A 21096-nucleotide genomic window follows, 5' to 3' on the forward strand; every position below is an offset into this window, starting at 1 on the left:
ATCCATTGCGTTAAACCTAGCTCTATCACCAAGATTAACACCACTAAACATTTATTTATTGCTTACTTATTTTTAGAATCGGAACCTCCTGCTACTTGGTAGTCTATTCAACTTGGACCTACTTGACTCATCCTGAGCCTCCTGGTGCAGTCTTAACTAGTTATTGAGACATCACTTAAACCAGTCGCCAATATCCTATACCTACTACCGGGCAGGTAAATATAACCTTATACCCTCTTACTAAGCATCCATTGCGTTAAATTTGGCTCTTTCACCAATACTGACACCACCAAACATTTATTTATCGCTTACATATATTTATCACTTACGTTTTTTAGAATCAGAATCTCCTGTTACCCGATAGTCTATTTTAACTTGGACCTACCCGGCTCATCCTGAGCCTCCTGGTGCAGTCTTAACTAGTTATTGTACCGACCTAAGGGGTCAATATTTATTAGTCCAACTCCACTCTTCCTGGACACCTCCCGCCGTTTCTCCGGCCTTACAGGTACTTACTTTATATTTATTTATATCCAAGCTACTACTGATTACCATTACATACTTTTAATTAATCTCCCCCTCTTTTGCTATAGGCATTACGTGAGTCCCTACCCTTAACGGGCCCAGCTGACTCTACCCGCCCGTCGCATCTGAGAAGAAAGATCTCTCAACTAATTTTATATTGTATTTATGCTGTATTGATGTTCCTTTTATAATTAGCGTGGTACCCTCCAAAGCTATTGGTCCATCAATCTGAGTGACGCCCACTATCTTTTATCTTTGTCCTCACCCTCTTATATTTTACATTTTATAATTTATTTGCTTTTTATCTTCTCAATAAATATATTTTTAATTGTCCACCTCTGGCTTCCTTTCTCCAGGCCCACTACCACTGGCGCGAATTTATACCTATTATACAAGCTCATTTTGGTTCAACTTCAGCAACTGTGCATTGCATTGCCATGTAATGTGATGCAATGCTATCTTTCTAGCTCTCCCTTTTTACTTCCTTTTGGATAAACAGACATATTAGGCAAGCATTTTGGAGCTTTCACCTAAATAACTACAGGTGGTGAGATAAGCTGCACAATATAATTGACCTTTCAGTATATTGTTGCACACACACCATCTATTTAGCAAATGCCCTTGTTATCAACAGCAGCCTTTTAAACTCACCTGAGCTAACAGGTATGTGCGCTGGTTACTCTGCTGCGCTTAAAATTTCTTTTTTGGTTTGCTACAATGCCTTTTCTGAAACGTTGTCTCCTTCTGCTGGAACACTGACTTCTTTCATTTAATGCCTGCAGACTATAAAAGAGAACCCAACCCAAAAAGTTTGGTTGATTAGTCTGTGGCATTCTGTTAAACTGTTGCTTATGGCGGTCTCTGTGAGCTTCTCAGCGACATTCAGCCAGCCAGGTATCCTGCCTGCAGTAGATGGAATGTGGCAATGGAACGCTGGCTGCGCGTGTCATAATAGGCTCTGAGCCTTTATATACCTGTGCACAGCAGCAGCCACCTTCAGTCTGCTGCTGGACAGCCAGCAGCAGCAGCAGCAGGAGAGGTATGTAATCAGGAGCCCTCCTGCTAAGGGTAGACAGCTGCTCGTTCCACCCCACCCCCCGCCTTAATTGGTTCTCCTCCCTTCCAACGGTGTTGAGGCGGGTGGGAACAGCAGGGGGTGAAGGTGCTGTGTTTAAAGAGGTGGAGTTATGCAGATCTAAAACGCGTGGATTGCAGCAGCAGCAAGCCGAAAAGTGCAGGCATGTAAGGGATCTAGAGGTTGACAACATGTCTTCTTAACGGGAGTCCAGGAGCTCATCTCCACAAATGGACTTTTCAGGATCCTTGGGTGGCTCCGTAGTTTGAAACCAATTCTGGTTATCGCTTCTCGGCCTTTTGGCTAAGATCAAGTGTAGTATCTGTTCTTATCAGTTTAATATCTGATACGTCCCCTATCTGGGGACCATATATTAAATGGATTTTTAGAACAGGGAGATGGAAAAAGAGCTTGCTCTGTCCACTCCACGCATTGACCTGGTATTGCAGTATCTCCAGGACCGGTGCACCCCTTCTTTAATGCAGTTTCTAAAATCAGAAAGAATTGAATTCAATGTTTTTTGTTCATTTTGCTTGTTTGTCGGATTTTGGGATGGACTCTTTGGCTTTGCTTTTCTTCTCCTCATTGGATTTTTCATGTTCAAAGTTGCAGAAGCCAGATTACAAGCTCATTTTGGTTCAACTTCAGCAACTGTGCATTGCATTGCCATGTAATGTGATGCAATGCTATCTTTCTAGCTCTCCCTTTTTACTTCCTTTTGGATAAACAGACATATTAGGCAAGCATTTTGGAGCTTTCACCTAAATAACTACAGGTGGTGAGATAAGCTGCACAATATAATTGACCTTTCAGTATATTGTTGCACACACACCATCTATTTAGCAAATGCCCTTGTTATCAACAGCAGCCTTTTAAACTCACCTGAGCTAACAGGTATGTGCGCTGGTTACTCTGCTGCGCTTAAAATTTCTTTTTTGGTTTGCTACAATGCCTTTTCTGAAACGTTGTCGCCTTCTGCTGGAACACTGACTTCTTTCATTTAATGCCTGCAGACTATAAAAGAGAACCCAACCCAAAAAGTTTGGTTGATTAGTCTGTGGCATTCTGTTAAACTGTTGCTTATGGCGGTCTCTGTGAGCTTCTCAGCGACATTCAGCCAGCCAGGTATCCTGCCTGCAGTAGATGGAATGTGGCAATGGAACGCTGGCTGCGCGTGTCATAATAGGCTCTGAGCCTTTATATACCTGTGCACAGCAGCAGCCACCTTCAGTCTGCTGCTGGACAGCCAGCAGCAGCAGCAGCAGGAGAGGTATGTAATCAGGAGCCCTCCTGCTAAGGGTAGACAGCTGCTCGTTCCACCCCACCCCCCGCCTTAATTGGTTCTCCTCCCTTCCAACGGTGTTGAGGCGGGTGGGAACAGCAGGGGGTGAAGGTGCTGTGTTTAAAGAGGTGGAGTTATGCAGATCTAAAACGCGTGGATTGCAGCAGCAGCAAGCCGAAAAGTGCAGGCATGTAAGGGATCTAGAGGTTGACAACATGTCTTCTTAACGGGAGTCCAGGAGCTCATCTCCACAAATGGACTTTTCAGGATCCTTGGGTGGCTCCGTAGTTTGAAACCAATTCTGGTTATCGCTTCTCGGCCTTTTGGCTAAGATCAAGTGTAGTATCTGTTCTTATCAGTTTAATATCTGATACGTCCCCTATCTGGGGACCATATATTAAATGGATTTTTAGAACAGGGAGATGGAAAAAGAGCTTGCTCTGTCCACTCCACGCATTGACCTGGTATTGCAGTATCTCCAGGACCGGTGCACCCCTTCTTTAATGCAGTTTCTAAAATCAGAAAGAATTGAATTCAATGTTTTTTGTTCATTTTGCTTGTTTGTCGGATTTTGGGATGGACTCTTTGGCTTTGCTTTTCTTCTCCTCATTGGATTTTTCATGTTCAAAGTTGCAGAAGCCAGATTACAAGCTCATTTTGGTTCAACTTCAGCAACTGTGCATTGCATTGCCATGTAATGTGATGCAATGCTATCTTTCTAGCTCTCCCTTTTTACTTCCTTTTGGATAAACAGACATATTAGGCAAGCATTTTGGAGCTTTCACCTAAATAACTACAGGTGGTGAGATAAGCTGCACAATATAATTGACCTTTCAGTATATTGTTGCACACACACCATCTATTTAGCAAATGCCCTTGTTATCAACAGCAGCCTTTTAAACTCACCTGAGCTAACAGGTATGTGCGCTGGTTACTCTGCTGCGCTTAAAATTTCTTTTTTGGTTTGCTACAATGCCTTTTCTGAAACGTTGTCTCCTTCTGCTGGAACACTGACTTCTTTCATTTAATGCCTGCAGACTATAAAAGAGAACCCAACCCAAAAAGTTTGGTTGATTAGTCTGTGGCATTCTGTTAAACTGTTGCTTATGGCGGTCTCTGTGAGCTTCTCAGCGACATTCAGCCAGCCAGGTATCCTGCCTGCAGTAGATGGAATGTGGCAATGGAACGCTGGCTGCGCGTGTCATAATAGGCTCTGAGCCTTTATATACCTGTGCACAGCAGCAGCCACCTTCAGTCTGCTGCTGGACAGCCAGCAGCAGCAGCAGCAGGAGAGGTATGTAATCAGGAGCCCTCCTGCTAAGGGTAGACAGCTGCTCGTTCCACCCCACCCCCCGCCTTAATTGGTTCTCCTCCCTTCCAACGGTGTTGAGGCGGGTGGGAACAGCAGGGGGTGAAGGTGCTGTGTTTAAAGAGGTGGAGTTATGCAGATCTAAAACGCGTGGATTGCAGCAGCAGCAAGCTGAAAAGTGCAGGCATGTAAGGGATCTAGAGGTTGACAACATGTCTTCTTAACGGGAGTCCAGGAGCTCATCTCCACAAATGGACTTTTCAGGATCCTTGGGTGGCTCCGTAGTTTGAAACCAATTCTGGTTATCGCTTCTCGGCCTTTTGGCTAAGATCAAGTGTAGTATCTGTTCTTATCAGTTTAATATCTGATACGTCCCCTATCTGGGGACCATATATTAAATGGATTTTTAGAACAGGGAGATGGAAAAAGAGCTTGCTCTGTCCACTCCACGCATTGACCTGGTATTGCAGTATCTCCAGGACCGGTGCACCCCTTCTTTAATGCAGTTTCTAAAATCAGAAAGAATTGAATTCAATGTTTTTTGTTCATTTTGCTTGTTTGTCGGATTTTGGGATGGACTCTTTGGCTTTGCTTTTCTTCTCCTCATTGGATTTTTCATGTTCAAAGTTGCAGAAGCCAGATTACAAGCTCATTTTGGTTCAACTTCAGCAACTGTGCATTGCATTGCCATGTAATGTGATGCAATGCTATCTTTCTAGCTCTCCCTTTTTACTTCCTTTTGGATAAACAGACATATTAGGCAAGCATTTTGGAGCTTTCACCTAAATAACTACAGGTGGTGAGATAAGCTGCACAATATAATTGACCTTTCAGTATATTGTTGCACACACACCATCTATTTAGCAAATGCCCTTGTTATCAACAGCAGCCTTTTAAACTCACCTGAGCTAACAGGTATGTGCGCTGGTTACTCTGCTGCGCTTAAAATTTCTTTTTTGGTTTGCTACAATGCCTTTTCTGAAACGTTGTCTCCTTCTGCTGGAACACTGACTTCTTTCATTTAATGCCTGCAGACTATAAAAGAGAACCCAACCCAAAAAGTTTGGTTGATTAGTCTGTGGCATTCTGTTAAACTGTTGCTTATGGCGGTCTCTGTGAGCTTCTCAGCGACATTCAGCCAGCCAGGTATCCTGCCTGCAGTAGATGGAATGTGGCAATGGAACGCTGGCTGCGCGTGTCATAATAGGCTCTGAGCCTTTATATACCTGTGCACAGCAGCAGCCACCTTCAGTCTGCTGCTGGACAGCCAGCAGCAGCAGCAGCAGGAGAGGTATGCAATCAGGAGCCCTCCTGCTAAGGGTAGACAGCTGCTCGTTCCACCCCACCCCCCGCCTTAATTGGTTCTCCTCCCTTCCAACGGTGTTGAGGCGGGTGGGAACAGCAGGGGGTGAAGGTGCTGTGTTTAAAGAGGTGGAGTTATGCAGATCTAAAACGCGTGGATTGCAGCAGCAGCAAGCCGAAAAGTGCAGGCATGTAAGGGATCTAGAGGTTGACAACATGTCTTCTTAACGGGAGTCCAGGAGCTCATCTCCACAAATGGACTTTTCAGGATCCTTGGGTGGCTCCGTAGTTTGAAACCAATTCTGGTTATCGCTTCTCGGCCTTTTGGCTATGATCAAGTGTAGTATCAGTTCTTATCAGTTTAATATCTGATACGTCCCCTATCTGGGGACCACATATTAAATGGATTTTTAGAACAGGGAGATGGAAAAAGAGCTTGCTCTGTCCACTCCACGCATTGACCTGGTATTGCAGTATCTCCAGGACCGGTGCACCCCTTCTTTAATGCAGTTTCTAAAATCAGAAAGAATTGAATTCAATGTTTTTTGTTCATTTTGCTTGTTTGTCGGATTTTGGGATGGACTCTTTGGCTTTGCTTTTCTTCTCCTCATTGGATTTTTCATGTTCAAAGTTGCAGAAGCCAGATTACAAGCTCATTTTGGTTCAACTTCAGCAACTGTGCATTGCATTGCCATGTAATGTGATGCAATGCTATCTTTCTAGCTCTCCCTTTTTACTTCCTTTTGGATAAACAGACATATTAGGCAAGCATTTTGGAGCTTTCACCTAAATAACTACAGGTGGTGAGATAAGCTGCACAATATAATTGACCTTTCAGTATATTGTTGCACACACACCATCTATTTAGCAAATGCCCTTGTTATCAACAGCAGCCTTTTAAACTCACCTGAGCTAACAGGTATGTGCGCTGGTTACTCTGCTGCGCTTAAAATTTCTTTTTTGGTTTGCTGCAATGCCTTTTCTGAAACGTTGTCTCCTTCTGCTGGAACACTGACTTCTTTCATTTAATGCCTGCAGACTATAAAAGAGAACCCAACCCAAAAAGTTTGGTTGATTAGTCTGTGGCATTCTGTTAAACTGTTGCTTATGGCGGTCTCTGTGAGCTTCTCAGCGACATTCAGCCAGCCAGGTATCCTGCCTGCAGTAGATGGAATGTGGCAATGGAACGCTGGCTGCGCGTGTCATAATAGGCTCTGAGCCTTTATATACCTGTGCACAGCAGCAGCCACCTTCAGTCTGCTGCTGGACAGCCAGCAGCAGCAGCAGCAGGAGAGGTATGTAATCAGGAGCCCTCCTGCTAAGGGTAGACAGCTGCTCGTTCCACCCCACCCCCCGCCTTAATTGGTTCTCCTCCCTTCCAACGGTGTTGAGGCGGGTGGGAACAGCAGGGGGTGAAGGTGCTGTGTTTAAAGAGGTGGAGTTATGCAGATCTAAAACGCGTGGATTGCAGCAGCAGCAAGCCGAAAAGTGCAGGCATGTAAGGGATCTAGAGGTTGACAACATGTCTTCTTAACGGGAGTCCAGGAGCTCATCTCCACAAATGGACTTTTCAGGATCCTTGGGTGGCTCCGTAGTTTGAAACCAATTCTGGTTATCGCTTCTCGGCCTTTTGGCTAAGATCAAGTGTAGTATCTGTTCTTATCAGTTTAATATCTGATACGTCCCCTATCTGGGGACCATATATTAAATGGATTTTTAGAACAGGGAGATGGAAAAAGAGCTTGCTCTGTCCACTCCACGCATTGACCTGGTATTGCAGTATCTCCAGGACCGGTGCACCCCTTCTTTAATGCAGTTTCTAAAATCAGAAAGAATTGAATTCAATGTTTTTTGTTCATTTTGCTTGTTTGTCGGATTTTGGGATGGACTCTTTGGCTTTGCTTTTCTTCTCCTCATTGGATTTTTCATGTTCAAAGTTGCAGAAGCCAGATTACAAGCTCATTTTGGTTCAACTTCAGCAACTGTGCATTGCATTGCCATGTAATGTGATGCAATGCTATCTTTCTAGCTCTCCCTTTTTACTTCCTTTTGGATAAACAGACATATTAGGCAAGCATTTTGGAGCTTTCACCTAAATAACTACAGGTGGTGAGATAAGCTGCACAATATAATTGACCTTTCAGTATATTGTTGCACACACACCATCTATTTAGCAAATGCCCTTGTTATCAACAGCAGCCTTTTAAACTCACCTGAGCTAACAGGTATGTGCGCTGGTTACTCTGCTGCGCTTAAAATTTCTTTTTTGGTTTGCTACAATGCCTTTTCTGAAACGTTGTCTCCTTCTGCTGGAACACTGACTTCTTTCATTTAATGCCTGCAGACTATAAAAGAGAACCCAACCCAAAAAGTTTGGTTGATTAGTCTGTGGCATTCTGTTAAACTGTTGCTTATGGCAGTCTCTGTGAGCTTCTCAGCGACATTCAGCCAGCCAGGTATCCTGCCTGCAGTAGATGGAATGTGGCAATGGAACGCTGGCTGCGCGTGTCATAATAGGCTCTGAGCCTTTATATACCTGTGCACAGCAGCAGCCACCTTCAGTCTGCTGCTGGACAGCCAGCAGCAGCAGCAGGAGAGGTATGTAATCAGGAGCCCTCCTGCTAAGGGTAGACAGCTGCTCGTTCCACCCCACCCCCCGCCTTAATTGGTTCTCCTCCCTTCCAACGGTGTTGAGGCGGGTGGGAACAGCAGGGGGTGAAGGTGCTGTGTTTAAAGAGGTGGAGTTATGCAGATCTAAAACGCGTGGATTGCAGCAGCAGCAAGCCGAAAAGTGCAGGCATGTAAGGGATCTAGAGGTTGACAACATGTCTTCTTAACGGGAGTCCAGGAGCTCATCTCCACAAATGGACTTTTCAGGATCCTTGGGTGGCTCCGTAGTTTGAAACCAATTCTGGTTATCGCTTCTCGGCCTTTTGGCTAAGATCAAGTGTAGTATCTGTTCTTATCAGTTTAATATCTGATACGTCCCCTATCTGGGGACCATATATTAAATGGATTTTTAGAACAGGGAGATGGAAAAAGAGCTTGCTCTGTCCACTCCACGCATTGACCTGGTATTGCAGTATCTCCAGGACCGGTGCACCCCTTCTTTAATGCAGTTTCTAAAATCAGAAAGAATTGAATTCAATGTTTTTTGTTCATTTTGCTTGTTTGTCGGATTTTGGGATGGACTCTTTGGCTTTGCTTTTCTTCTCCTCATTGGATTTTTCATGTTCAAAGTTGCAGAAGCCAGATTACAAGCTCATTTTGGTTCAACTTCAGCAACTGTGCATTGCATTGCCATGTAATGTGATGCAATGCTATCTTTCTAGCTCTCCCTTTTTACTTCCTTTTGGATAAACAGACATATTAGGCAAGCATTTTGGAGCTTTCACCTAAATAACTACAGGTGGTGAGATAAGCTGCACAATATAATTGACCTTTCAGTATATTGTTGCACACACACCATCTATTTAGCAAATGCCCTTGTTATCAACAGCAGCCTTTTAAACTCACCTGAGCTAACAGGTATGTGCGCTGGTTACTCTGCTGCGCTTAAAATTTCTTTTTTGGTTTGCTACAATGCCTTTTCTGAAACGTTGTCTCCTTCTGCTGGAACACTGACTTCTTTCATTTAATGCCTGCAGACTATAAAAGAGAACCCAACCCAAAAAGTTTGGTTGATTAGTCTGTGGCATTCTGTTAAACTGTTGCTTATGGCAGTCTCTGTGAGCTTCTCAGCGACATTCAGCCAGCCAGGTATCCTGCCTGCAGTAGATGGAATGTGGCAATGGAACGCTGGCTGCGCGTGTCATAATAGGCTCTGAGCCTTTATATACCTGTGCACAGCAGCAGCCACCTTCAGTCTGCTGCTGGACAGCCAGCAGCAGCAGCAGCAGGAGAGGTATGTAATCAGGAGCCCTCCTGCTAAGGGTAGACAGCTGCTCGTTCCACCCCACCCCCCGCCTTAATTGGTTCTCCTCCCTTCCAACGGTGTTGAGGCGGGTGGGAACAGCAGGGGGTGAAGGTGCTGTGTTTAAAGAGGTGGAGTTATGCAGATCTAAAACGCGTGGATTGCAGCAGCAGCAAGCCGAAAAGTGCAGGCATGTAAGGGATCTAGAGGTTGACAACATGTCTTCTTAACGGGAGTCCAGGAGCTCATCTCCACAAATGGACTTTTCAGGATCCTTGGGTGGCTCCGTAGTTTGAAACCAATTCTGGTTATCGCTTCTCGGCCTTTTGGCTAAGATCAAGTGTAGTATCTGTTCTTATCAGTTTAATATCTGATACGTCCCCTATCTGGGGACCATATATTAAATGGATTTTTAGAACAGGGAGATGGAAAAAGAGCTTGCTCTGTCCACTCCACGCATTGACCTGGTATTGCATTATCTCCAGGACCGGTGCACCCCTTCTTTAATGCAGTTTCTAAAATCAGAAAGAATTGAATTCAATGTTTTTTGTTCATTTTGCTTGTTTGTCGGATTTTGGGATGGACTCTTTGGCTTTGCTTTTCTTCTCCTCATTGGATTTTTCATGTTCAAAGTTGCAGAAGCCAGATTACAAGCTCATTTTGGTTCAACTTCAGCAACTGTGCATTGCATTGCCATGTAATGTGATGCAATGCTATCTTTCTAGCTCTCCCTTTTTACTTCCTTTTGGATAAACAGACATATTAGGCAAGCATTTTGGAGCTTTCACCTAAATAACTACAGGTGGTGAGATAAGCTGCACAATATAATTAACCTTTCAGTATATTGTTGCACACACACCATCTATTTAGCAAATGCCCTTGTTATCAACAGCAGCCTTTTAAACTCACCTGAGCTAACAGGTATGTGCGCTGGTTACTCTGCTGCGCTTAAAATTTCTTTTTTGGTTTGCTACAATGCCTTTTCTGAAACGTTGTCTCCTTCTGCTGGAACACTGACTTCTTTCATTTAATGCCTGCAGACTATAAAAGAGAACCCAACCCAAAAAGTTTGGTTGATTAGTCTGTGGCATTCTGTTAAACTGTTGCTTATGGCGGTCTCTGTGAGCTTCTCAGCGACATTCAGCCAGCCAGGTATCCTGCCTGCAGTAGATGGAATGTGGCAATGGAACGCTGGCTGCGCGTGTCATAATAGGCTCTGAGCCTTTATATACCTGTGCACAGCAGCAGCCACCTTCAGTCTGCTGCTGGACAGCCAGCAGCAGCAGCAGCAGGAGAGGTATGTAATCAGGAGCCCTCCTGCTAAGGGTAGACAGCTGCTCGTTCCACCCCACCCCCCGCCTTAATTGGTTCTCCTCCCTTCCAACGGTGTTGAGGCGGGTGGGAACAGCAGGGGGTGAAGGTGCTGTGTTTAAAGAGGTGGAGTTATGCAGATCTAAAACGCGTGGATTGCAGCAGCAGCAAGCCGAAAAGTGCAGGCATGTAAGGGATCTAGAGGTTGACAACATGTCTTCTTAACGGGAGTCCAGGAGCTCATCTCCACAAATGGACTTTTCAGGATCCTTGGGTGGCTCCGTAGTTTGAAACCAATTCTGGTTATCGCTTCTCGGCCTTTTGGCTAAGATCAAGTGTAGTATCTGTTCTTATCAGTTTAATATCTGATACGTCCCCTATCTGGGGACCATATATTAAATGGATTTTTAGAACAGGGAGATGGAAAAAGAGCTTGCTCTGTCCACTCCACGCATTGACCTGGTATTGCAGTATCTCCAGGACCGGTGCACCCCTTCTTTAATGCAGTTTCTAAAATCAGAAAGAATTGAATTCAATGTTTTTTGTTCATTTTGCTTGTTTGTCGGATTTTGGGATGGACTCTTTGGCTTTGCTTTTCTTCTCCTCATTGGATTTTTCATGTTCAAAGTTGCAGAAGCCAGATTACAAGCTCATTTTGGTTCAACTTCAGCAACTGTGCATTGCATTGCCATGTAATGTGATGCAATGCTATCTTTCTAGCTCTCCCTTTTTACTTCCTTTTGGATAAACAGACATATTAGGCAAGCATTTTGGAGCTTTCACCTAAATAACTACAGGTGGTGAGATAAGCTGCACAATATAATTGACCTTTCAGTATATTGTTGCACACACACCATCTATTTAGCAAATGCCCTTGTTATCAACAGCAGCCTTTTAAACTCACCTGAGCTAACAGGTATGTGCGCTGGTTACTCTGCTGCGCTTAAAATTTCTTTTTTGGTTTGCTACAATGCCTTTTCTGAAACGTTGTCTCCTTCTGCTGGAACACTGACTTCTTTCATTTAATGCCTGCAGACTATAAAAGAGAACCCAACCCAAAAAGTTTGGTTGATTAGTCTGTGGCATTCTGTTAAACTGTTGCTTATGGCGGTCTCTGTGAGCTTCTCAGCGACATTCAGCCAGCCAGGTATCCTGCCTGCAGTAGATGGAATGTGGCAATGGAACGCTGGCTGCGCGTGTCATAATAGGCTCTGAGCCTTTATATACCTGTGCACAGCAGCAGCCACCTTCAGTCTGCTGCTGGACAGCCAGCAGCAGCAGCAGCAGGAGAGGTATGTAATCAGGAGCCCTCCTGCTAAGGGTAGACAGCTGCTCGTTCCACCCCACCCCCCGCCTTAATTGGTTCTCCTCCCTTCCAACGGTGTTGAGGCGGGTGGGAACAGCAGGGGGTGAAGGTGCTGTGTTTAAAGAGGTGGAGTTATGCAGATCTAAAACGCGTGGATTGCAGCAGCAGCAAGCCGAAAAGTGCAGGCATGTAAGGGATCTAGAGGTTGACAACATGTCTTCTTAACGGGAGTCCAGGAGCTCATCTCCACAAATGGACTTTTCAGGATCCTTGGGTGGCTCCGTAGTTTGAAACCAATTCTGGTTATCGCTTCTCGGCCTTTTGGCTAAGATCAAGTGTAGTATCTGTTCTTATCAGTTTAATATCTGATACGTCCCCTATCTGGGGACCATATATTAAATGGATTTTTAGAACAGGGAGATGGAAAAAGAGCTTGCTCTGTCCACTCCACGCATTGACCTGGTATTGCAGTATCTCCAGGACCGGTGCACCCCTTCTTTAATGCAGTTTCTAAAATCAGAAAGAATTGAATTCAATGTTTTTTGTTCATTTTGCTTGTTTGTCGGATTTTGGGATGGACTCTTTGGCTTTGCTTTTCTTCTCCTCATTGGATTTTTCATGTTCAAAGTTGCAGAAGCCAGATTACAAGCTCATTTTGGTTCAACTTCAGCAACTGTGCATTGCATTGCCATGTAATGTGATGCAATGCTATCTTTCTAGCTCTCCCTTTTTACTTCCTTTTGGATAAACAGACATATTAGGCAAGCATTTTGGAGCTTTCACCTAAATAACTACAGGTGGTGAGATAAGCTGCACAATATAATTGACCTTTCAGTATATTGTTGCACACACACCATCTATTTAGCAAATGCCCTTGTTATCAACAGCAGCCTTTTAAACTCACCTGAGCTAACAGGTATGTGCGCTGGTTACTCTGCTGCGCTTAAAATTTCTTTTTTGGTTTGCTACAATGCCTTTTCTGAAACGTTGTCTCCTTCTGCTGGAACACTGACTTCTTTCATTTAATGCCTGCAGACTATAAAAGAGAACCCAACCCAAAAAAGTTTGGTTGATTAGTCTGTGGCATTCTGTTAAACTGTTGCTTATGGCGGTCTCTGTGAGCTTCTCAGCGACATTCAGCCAGCCAGGTATCCTGCCTGCAGTAGATGGAATGTGGCAATGGAACGCTGGCTGCGCGTGTCATAATAGGCTCTGAGCCTTTATATACCTGTGCACAGCAGCAGCCACCTTCAGTCTGCTGCTGGACAGCCAGCAGCAGCAGCAGCAGGAGAGGTATGTAATCAGGAGCCCTCCTGCTAAGGGTAGACAGCTGCTCGTTCCACCCCACTCCCCGCCTTAATTGGTTCTCCTCCCTTCCAACGGTGTTGAGGCGGGTGGGAACAGCAGGGGGTGAAGGTGCTGTGTTTAAAGAGGTGGAGTTATGCAGATCTAAAACGCGTGGATTGCAGCAGCAGCAAGCCGAAAAGTGCAGGCATGTAAGGGATCTAGAGGTTGACAACATGTCTTCTTAACGGGAGTCCAGGAGCTCATCTCCACAAATGGACTTTTCAGGATCCTTGGGTGGCTCCGTAGTTTGAAACCAATTCTGGTTATCGCTTCTCGGCCTTTTGGCTAAGATCAAGTGTAGTATCTGTTCTTATCAGTTTAATATCTGATACGTCCCCTATCTGGGGACCATATATTAAATGGATTTTTAGAACAGGGAGATGGAAAAAGAGCTTGCTCTGTCCACTCCACGCATTGACCTGGTATTGCAGTATCTCCAGGACCGGTGCACCCCTTCTTTAATGCAGTTTCTAAAATCAGAAAGAATTGAATTCAATGTTTTTTGTTCATTTTGCTTGTTTGTCGGATTTTGGGATGGACTCTTTGGCTTTGCTTTTCTTCTCCTCATTGGATTTTTCATGTTCAAAGTTGCAGAAGCCAGATTACAAGCTCATTTTGGTTCAACTTCAGCAACTGTGCATTGCATTGCCATGTAATGTGATGCAATGCTATCTTTCTAGCTCTCCCTTTTTACTTCCTTTTGGATAAACAGACATATTAGGCAAGCATTTTGGAGCTTTCACCTAAATAACTACAGGTGGTGAGATAAGCTGCACAATATAATTGACCTTTCAGTATATTGTTGCACACACACCATCTATTTAGCAAATGCCCTTGTTATCAACAGCAGCCTTTTAAACTCACCTGAGCTAACAGGTATGTGCGCTGGTTACTCTGCTGCGCTTAAAATTTCTTTTTTGGTTTGCTACAATGCCTTTTCTGAAACGTTGTCTCCTTCTGCTGGAACACTGACTTCTTTCATTTAATGCCTGCAGACTATAAAAGAGAACCCAACCCAAAAAGTTTGGTTGATTAGTCTGTGGCATTCTGTTAAACTGTTGCTTATGGCGGTCTCTGTGAGCTTCTCAGCGACATTCAGCCAGCCAGGTATCCTGCCTGCAGTAGATGGAATGTGGCAATGGAACGCTGGCTGCGCGTGTCATAATAGGCTCTGAGCCTTTATATACCTGTGCACAGCAGCAGCCACCTTCAGTCTGCTGCTGGACAGCCAGCAGCAGCAGCAGCAGGAGAGGTATGTAATCAGGAGCCCTCCTGCTAAGGGTAGACAGCTGCTCGTTCCACCCCACCCCCCGCCTTAATTGGTTCTCCTCCCTTCCAACGGTGTTGAGGCGGGTGGGAACAGCAGGGGGTGAAGGTGCTGTGTTTAAAGAGGTGGAGTTATGCAGATCTAAAACGCGTGGATTGCAGCAGCAGCAAGCCGAAAAGTGCAGGCATGTAAGGGATCTAGAGGTTGACAACATGTCTTCTTAACGGGAGTCCAGGAGCTCATCTCCACAAATGGACTTTTCAGGATCCTTGGGTGGCTCCGTAGTTTGAAACCAATTCTGGTTATCGCTTCTCGGCCTTTTGGCTAAGATCAAGTGTAGTATCTGTTCTTATCAGTTTAATATCTGATACGTCCCCTATCTGGGGACCATATATTAAATGGATTTTTAGAACAGGGAGATGGAAAAAGAGCTTGCTCTGTCCACTCCACGCATTGACCTGGTATTGCAGTATCTCCAGGACCGGTGCACCCCTTCTTTAATGCAGTTTCTAAAATCAGAAAGAATTGAATTCAATGTTTTTTGTTCATTTTGCTTGTTTGTCGGATTTTGGGATGGACTCTTTGGCTTTGCTTTTCTTCTCCTCATTGGATTTTTCATGTTCAAAGTTGCAGAAGCCAGATTACAAGCTCATTTTGGTTCAACTTCAGCAACTGTGCATTGCATTGCCATGTAATGTGATGCAATGCTATCTTTCTAGCTCTCCCTTTTTACTTCCTTTTGGATAAACAGACATATTAGGCAAGCATTTTGGAGCTTTCACCTAAATAACTACAGGTGGTGAGATAAGCTGCACAATATAATTGACCTTTCAGTATATTGTTGCACACACACCATCTATTTAGCAAATGCCCTTGTTATCAACAGCAGCCTTTTAAACTCACCTGAGCTAACAGGTATGTGCGCTGGTTACTCTGCTGCGCTTAAAATTTCTTTTTTGGTTTGCTACAATGCCTTTTCTGAAACGTTGTCTCCTTCTGCTGGAACACTGACTTCTTTCATTTAATGCCTGCAGACTATAAAAGAGAACCCAACCCAAAAAGTTTGGTTGATTAGTCTGTGGCATTCTGTTAAACTGTTGCTTATGGCGGTCTCTGTGAGCTTCTCAGCGACATTCAGCCAGCCAGGTATCCTGCCTGCAGTAGATGGAATGTGGCAATGGAACGCTGGCTGCGCGTGTCATAATAGGCTCTGAGCCTTTATATACCTGTGCACAGCAGCAGCCACCTTCAGTCTGCTGCTGGACAGCCAGCAGCAGCAGCAGCAGCAGGAGAGGTATGTAATCAGGAGCCCTCCTGCTAAGGGTAGACAGCTGCTCGTTCCACCCCACCCCCCGCCTTAATTGGTTCTCCTCCCTTCCAACGGTGTTGAGGCGGGTGGGAACAGCAGGGGGTGAAGGTGCTGTGTTTAAAGAGGTGGAGTTATGCAGATCTAAAACGCGTGGATTGCAGCAGCAGCAAGCCGAAAAGTGCAGGCATGTAAGGGATCTAGAGGTTGACAACATGTCTTCTTAACGGGAGTCCAGGAGCTCATCTCCACAAATGGACTTTTCAGGATCCTTGGGTGGCTCCGTAGTTTGAAACCAATTCTGGTTATCGCTTCTCGGCCTTTTGGCTAAGATCAAGTGTAGTATCTGTTCTTATCAGTTTAATATCTGATACGTCCCCTATCTGGGGACCATATATTAAATGGATTTTTAGAACAGGGAGATGGAAAAAGAGCTTGCTCTGTCCACTCCACGCATTGACCTGGTATTGCAGTATCTCCAGGACCGGTGCACCCCTTCTTTAATGCAGTTTCTAAAATCAGAAAGAATTGAATTCAATGTTTTTTGTTCATTTTGCTTGTTTGTCGGATTTTGGGATGGACTCTTTGGCTTTGCTTTTCTTCTCCTCATTGGATTTTTCATGTTCAAAGTTGCAGAAGCCAGATTACAAGCTCATTTTGGTTCAACTTCAGCAACTGTGCATTGCATTGCCATGTAATGTGATGCAATGCTATCTTTCTAGCTCTCCCTTTTTACTTCCTTTTGGATAAACAGACATATTAGGCAAGCATTTTGGAGCTTTCACCTAAATAACTACAGGTGGTGAGATAAGCTGCACAATATAATTGACCTTTCAGTATATTGTTGCACACACACCATCTATTTAGCAAATGCCCTTGTTATCAACAGCAGCCTTTTAAACTCACCTGAGCTAACAGGTATGTGCGCTGGTTACTCTGCTGCGCTTAAAATTTCTTTTTTGGTTTGCTACAATGCCTTTTCTGAAACGTTGTCTCCTTCTGCTGGAACACTGACTTCTTTCATTTAATGCCTGCAGACTATAAAAGAGAACCCAACCCAAAAAGTTTGGTTGATTAGTCTGTGGCATTCTGTTAAACTGTTGCTTATGGCGGTCTCTGTGAGCTTCTCAGCGACATTCAGCCAGCCAGGTATCCTGCCTGCAGTAGATGGAATGTGGCAATGGAACGCTGGCTGCGCGTGTCATAATAGGCTCTGAGCCTTTATATACCTGTGCACAGCAGCAGCCACCTTCAGTCTGCTGCTGGACAGCCAGCAGCAGCAGCAGCAGGAGAGGTATGTAATCAGGAGCCCTCCTGCTAAGGGTAGACAGCTGCTCGTTCCACCCCACCCCCCGCCTTAATTGGTTCTCCTCCCTTCCAACGGTGTTGAGGCGGGTGGGAACAGCAGGGGGTGAAGGTGCTGTGTTTAAAGAGGTGGAGTTATGCAGATCTAAAACGCGTGGATTGCAGCAGCAGCAAGCTGAAAAGTGCAGGCATGTAAGGGATCTAGAGGTTGACAACATGTCTTCTTAACGGGAGTCCAGGAGCTCATCTCCACAAATGGACTTTTCAGGATCCTTGGGTGGCTCCGTAGTTTGAAACCAATTCTGGTTATCGCTTCTCGGCCTTTTGGCTAAGATCAAGTGTAGTATCTGTTCTTATCAGTTTAATATCTGATACGTCCCCTATCTGGGGACCATATATTAAATGGATTTTTAGAACAGGGAGATGGAAAAAGAGCTTGCTCTGTCCACTCCACGCATTGACCTGGTATTGCAGTATCTCCAGGACCGGTGCACCCCTTCTTTAATGCAGTTTCTAAAATCAGAAAGAATTGAATTCAATGTTTTTTGTTCATTTTGCTTGTTTGTCGGATTTTGGGATGGACTCTTTGGCTTTGCTTTTCTTCTCCTCATTGGATTTTTCATGTTCAAAGTTGCAGAAGCCAGATTACAAGCTCATTTTGGTTCAACTTCAGCAACTGTGCATTGCATTGCCATGTAATGTGATGCAATGCTATCTTTCTAGCTCTCCCTTTTTACTTCCTTTTGGATAAACAGACATATTAGGCAAGCATTTTGGAGCTTTCACCTAAATAACTACAGGTGGTGAGATAAGCTGCACAATATAATTGACCTTTCAGTATATTGTTGCACACGCACCATCTATTTAGCAAATGCCCTTGTTATCAACAGCAGCCTTTTAAACTCACCTGAGCTAACAGGTATGTGCGCTGGTTACTCTGCTGCGCTTAAAATTTCTTTTTTGGTTTGCTACAATGCCTTTTCTGAAACGTTGTCTCCTTCTGCTGGAACACTGACTTCTTTCATTTAATGCCTGCAGACTATAAAAGAGAACCCAACCCAAAAAGTTTGGTTGATTAGTCTGTGGCATTCTGTTAAACTGTTGCTTATGGCGGTCTCTGTGAGCTTCTCAGCGACATTCAGCCAGCCAGGTATCCTGCCTGCAGTAGATGGAATGTGGCAATGGAACGCTGGCTGCGCGTGTCATAATAGGCTCTGAGCCTTTATATACCTGTGCACAGCAGCAGCCACCTTCAGTCTGCTGCTGGACAGCCAGCAGCAGCAGCAGCAGGAGAGGTATGTAATCAGGAGCCCTCCTGCTAAGGGTAGACAGCTGCTCGTTCCACCCCACCCCCCGCCTTAATTGGTTCTCCTCCCTTCCAACGGTGTTGAGGCGGGTGGGAACAGCAGGGGGTGAAGGTGCTGTGTTTAAAGAGGTGGAGTTATGCAGATCTAAAACGCGTGGATTGCAGTAGCAGCAAGCCGAAAAGTGCAGGCATGTAAGGGATCTAGAGGTTGACAACATGTCTTCTTAACGGGAGTCCAGGAGCTCATCTCCACAAATGGACTTTTCAGGATCCTTGGGTGGCTCCGTAGTTTGAAACCAATTCTGGTTATCGCTTCTCGGCCTTTTGGCTAAGATCAAGTGTAGTATCTGTTCTTTTAAGAACACAAGAGCTGCGATCTACACTTGACGAGAGCGATCGAACTCGGAAGGAGAAGAGCTTCGGAGCCCAGCTGACATCGGAGAAGGAAGGCGGATATCGGTGGGAGGAAGAAGCTCTAAAGAATCCAGAAGAAGACGAAGACTCGGAGAAGAATCGGGCTGTCCTGTGGAATCTTCGAGGAAGAAAATCATCGAGACAAAGACCTTTCGTGGAATTTGTCCAGAACACGACGGGAGAAGAATCTGCATAGCTCCACCCATTCCGGGAAGAGTTCCAGATCCAGCTTCAAGAAGTAACTGCAGGAGGAAAGCCATGGCAAGCGCTGCGAGGAAGGCCGAAAAGAAGAGCCTGGAGCAGGGGACAGCCAGGAGGGCCCAGCCAGGAGCCGATTCTGACCCCAAGGACTCTGCCTCCACGACTGGCCAGCAGAAGGGACCCCAGAAGCCCCGCCACGAAGCTCCAGCCCTGGAGCCATGGATGCGGCAGACGGTGGCCCTGAAGCTGAAGGAAGTGGATGGGAGGGTGCCGGACATGTCCTCGGACGTGTTCTGCCAGAAGATGCTGCTGGATCGAGGCTTCTCCAGGTCGGACACCCTCAGCATCCAGACCTTCTTGACGGGGATCTTCTTCGTCACCTTCGCCACTGTGAACACCTGCAGGAGGTTCTGGGAAATGGTAAGCGCAAAAGGACCGGATAATTCTTTCTCTGCCTTTACAGGTAGCTGCCCTATCCAGAGGGACGAAAGGAGGATCACGGTCTCCATGCGCAACCCGCACACCCCAGGCCAAGACATCTGTACCTTCCTGAGACGCTTCTGTTTGGTTGTGAAGGAACCCTCTCACATCCTGAATGGACTCGGCTTCTGGACAGGTAAGTGGTCGGTGACCGTTAGACTTCACAGGGACCTGGCGTACTCAGACGGACTTCGGCACCTGCCCCCGACATCCTCCCTGGGCAACTCCTACGGCCTCATCTATTACCCGGACATGCCGCGGAACTGCAGGAGATGCGGCAAGAATGGCCACGAGATGAAGGACTGCAAGGAGGATGCCTGCAGGATTTGTCGAGTGACGGGACACAGCTCGAAGGACTGCCCGAAGAAGACATCCTGCAACCTGTGTGGGCTGGCGGCTCATCTGTACAAGGATTGCCCCAAGCGTGAGAGATCCTGGGCATCGGTGGTTGCGACGACCCCAGCTACAGAGGACAAGGCCCCGACGACCAGGCCTGTGAAGGTCAAGGACGCGACGACCAAGGCCCCAGCGGCCAAGGCCGAGACGACCAAGGCCAAAGCGGTCAAGGAGTCGGTGGCCAAAGCCCCAGCGACGGTCCCAGCAGCTCCGAAGCAGAAGAAAAAGTCAAAGGAGGGTAAGAGTTCTGTCACCCCTCTCTCGATCCCTCCCCCTGCCACCCCCGTCCAATTCCCCCCCACCCCGGCCACCCCTGCTGAGGATTCCACTTTCTCTTCCTCCTTCCCCTACTCCTCAGCAGGTGTCCTTTCCCCTGCCCCGGCAGCCACTCTCCCTCCCCAGACCATGGTAGCGGTGGAATTAACCTTTCCTCCACCCGCCGCTATCTATTCCGAGGAGGATTTTCCCCTTCTTGTCTCCCCAGTTCCAACCCGGGGAAAGAGGAAGGTGGAGGACAGCCCTGCTACTGAATCCTCCAAAAAGAAGATTCTGGATTTCGTAGGCGAAAAGGAGGATACCCTCCCTGAGCCAGAAGAGATGGAGCACATGGTTAAGACCCTGGTGGCCGAGCCAGAAGAGGAGGAACTGGTGGTCGCCGAGATCGAGGCCGCGCTGCTTTACCAGATGGAGGAAGAGGGCCTGCTGGTGATCCCGTCACCAGCAGTCAACACCGACGAGGGACCACCCGACCGGAGTGGTAACTAAGGTGTATTGCCTGCGCTAACTTTTTCTTTTTTCCCTACATGATGGCTAATATTAACTTATTTTCCATTAATGTCAGGAGCATCAAGGACAAGTTCAGACGTCAGACTATTTATGCCTTCCTTACTTCCCAGTTGTGTGATGTTTATATGTTGCAGGAATGTTCCCTTCCCTCCTCTAGGTCCTTCAAACATCTGGCCAGGGAGTGGTCCCACGGTCCATCCTACTGGTCCGGTGGGGGTGACTGCAAGTCTGCGGGGGTCGCAATTCTGATCAGGGGGGGCGCATT

The 21096-nt window shown here is 46.0% G+C and overlaps 13 non-coding genes and 1 pseudogene across 13 annotated transcripts; all 14 read left to right on the forward strand.

Annotated features, from left to right (window-relative positions):
* The first annotated feature begins 1883 nt into the window (after positions 1–1883).
* LOC141197230 (U2 spliceosomal RNA) lies at positions 1884–2074 on the forward strand. Its single transcript, XR_012269534.1, has one exon. It is a non-coding gene; the product is annotated as a U2 spliceosomal RNA (small nuclear RNA).
* A 1115-nt stretch (positions 2075–3189) lies between these two features.
* LOC141197231 (U2 spliceosomal RNA) lies at positions 3190–3380 on the forward strand. The gene has a single exon (XR_012269535.1). It is a non-coding gene; the product is annotated as a U2 spliceosomal RNA (small nuclear RNA).
* A 1115-nt stretch (positions 3381–4495) lies between these two features.
* On the forward strand, positions 4496–4686 carry LOC141197232 (U2 spliceosomal RNA). The gene has a single exon (XR_012269536.1). It is a non-coding gene; the product is annotated as a U2 spliceosomal RNA (small nuclear RNA).
* Positions 4687–5801: 1115 nt separating this feature from the next.
* On the forward strand, positions 5802–5992 carry LOC141197114 (U2 spliceosomal RNA). Its single transcript, XR_012269460.1, has one exon. It is a non-coding gene; the product is annotated as a U2 spliceosomal RNA (small nuclear RNA).
* Positions 5993–7107: 1115 nt separating this feature from the next.
* On the forward strand, positions 7108–7298 carry LOC141197233 (U2 spliceosomal RNA). The gene has a single exon (XR_012269537.1). It is a non-coding gene; the product is annotated as a U2 spliceosomal RNA (small nuclear RNA).
* Positions 7299–8410: 1112 nt separating this feature from the next.
* On the forward strand, positions 8411–8601 carry LOC141197235 (U2 spliceosomal RNA). The gene has a single exon (XR_012269538.1). It is a non-coding gene; the product is annotated as a U2 spliceosomal RNA (small nuclear RNA).
* Positions 8602–9716: 1115 nt separating this feature from the next.
* LOC141197012 (U2 spliceosomal RNA) lies at positions 9717–9907 on the forward strand. Its single transcript, XR_012269359.1, has one exon. It is a non-coding gene; the product is annotated as a U2 spliceosomal RNA (small nuclear RNA).
* A 1115-nt stretch (positions 9908–11022) lies between these two features.
* Positions 11023–11213, forward strand: LOC141197237 (U2 spliceosomal RNA). The gene has a single exon (XR_012269540.1). It is a non-coding gene; the product is annotated as a U2 spliceosomal RNA (small nuclear RNA).
* Positions 11214–12328: 1115 nt separating this feature from the next.
* LOC141197238 (U2 spliceosomal RNA) lies at positions 12329–12519 on the forward strand. Its single transcript, XR_012269541.1, has one exon. It is a non-coding gene; the product is annotated as a U2 spliceosomal RNA (small nuclear RNA).
* A 1116-nt stretch (positions 12520–13635) lies between these two features.
* Positions 13636–13826, forward strand: LOC141197239 (U2 spliceosomal RNA). The gene has a single exon (XR_012269542.1). It is a non-coding gene; the product is annotated as a U2 spliceosomal RNA (small nuclear RNA).
* Positions 13827–14941: 1115 nt separating this feature from the next.
* LOC141197240 (U2 spliceosomal RNA) lies at positions 14942–15132 on the forward strand. Its single transcript, XR_012269543.1, has one exon. It is a non-coding gene; the product is annotated as a U2 spliceosomal RNA (small nuclear RNA).
* A 1118-nt stretch (positions 15133–16250) lies between these two features.
* On the forward strand, positions 16251–16441 carry LOC141197241 (U2 spliceosomal RNA). The gene has a single exon (XR_012269544.1). It is a non-coding gene; the product is annotated as a U2 spliceosomal RNA (small nuclear RNA).
* A 1115-nt stretch (positions 16442–17556) lies between these two features.
* On the forward strand, positions 17557–17747 carry LOC141197007 (U2 spliceosomal RNA). Its single transcript, XR_012269354.1, has one exon. It is a non-coding gene; the product is annotated as a U2 spliceosomal RNA (small nuclear RNA).
* Positions 17748–18862: 1115 nt separating this feature from the next.
* On the forward strand, positions 18863–18952 carry LOC141197184 (U2 spliceosomal RNA; annotated as a pseudogene).
* Positions 18953–21096: the final 2144 nt, after the last annotated feature.

The sequence above is a fragment of the Phyllobates terribilis genome, unplaced genomic scaffold, assembly GCF_046119375.1.
Source record: "Phyllobates terribilis strain yellow unplaced genomic scaffold, ASM4611937v1 Scaffold_79__1_contigs__length_6888602, whole genome shotgun sequence".
Lineage (NCBI taxonomy): Eukaryota > Metazoa > Chordata > Amphibia > Anura > Dendrobatidae > Phyllobates > Phyllobates terribilis.